This window comes from Arachis duranensis, chromosome 1 (genome assembly GCF_000817695.3).
Source record: "Arachis duranensis cultivar V14167 chromosome 1, aradu.V14167.gnm2.J7QH, whole genome shotgun sequence".
Classification (NCBI taxonomy): Eukaryota; Viridiplantae; Streptophyta; class Magnoliopsida; order Fabales; family Fabaceae; genus Arachis; species Arachis duranensis.
Window position 1 is genome coordinate 80,083,493 of NC_029772.3, and position 950 is coordinate 80,084,442.

Genomic DNA, 950 nt, shown 5'->3' on the forward strand with positions numbered 1-950 from the left:
CATATTCCCACCTTACCTTCTAATCCTATAACACTCTTCCCCATGTCATACTTCCCAACAACTTCAATCTCTCTTCCCAATTACCCCCTTCACCACTCACATCCATCCACTCTTCCCCATAAACCCCACCTACCTTCAAAATTCAAAAACATTTTCCCACCCAAACCCACCCTATATATACCCTTCCATTCTACTTCATTTTCACACAACACAAACCCCCTGTTCTACACCTTGGCCGAAACACCATCCCTCACTCTCCTCCATATTTTCTTCTTCTTCTTCTTCTCTTCTTTCTTCTCTTGCTCGAGGGCGAGCAATATTTTAAGTTTGGTGTGGTAAAAGCATAAGCTTTTTGTTTTTCCATTACCATCAATGGCACCTAAGGCCGGAAAATCCTCTAGAAAAGGAAAAGGGAAGACAAAAGCTTCAACCTCCGAGTCATGGGAGATGGAAAGATTCATCTCCAAAGCCATCAAGACCACTTCTATGATGTTGTAGCAAAGAAGAAGGTGATCCCTGAGGTCCCCTTCAAGCTCAAAAAAAATGAGTAACCGGAGATCCGACATGAGATCCGAAGGAGAGGTTGGGAAGTTCTAACCAACCCCATGCAACAAGTCGGAATCTTAATGGTTCAAGAGTTCTATGCCAATGCATGGATCACTAGGAACCATGATCAAAGTGTGAACCCGAGCCCAGAGAATTATCTCACAATGGTTCGGGGGAAATACTTAGATTTTAGTCCGGAGAATGTGAGGTTGGCGTTCCACTTGCCCATGATGCAAGGAGATGTACGCCCCTACACTAGAAGGGTCAACTTTAATCAAAGGTTGGACCAAGTCCTAATGGACATATGTGTGAAAGGAGCTCAATGGAAAAGAGACTCCAAAGGCAAGCCAGTTCAACTAAGAAGACTGGACCTCAAGCCTGTGGCTAGAGGATGGTTGGAGTTC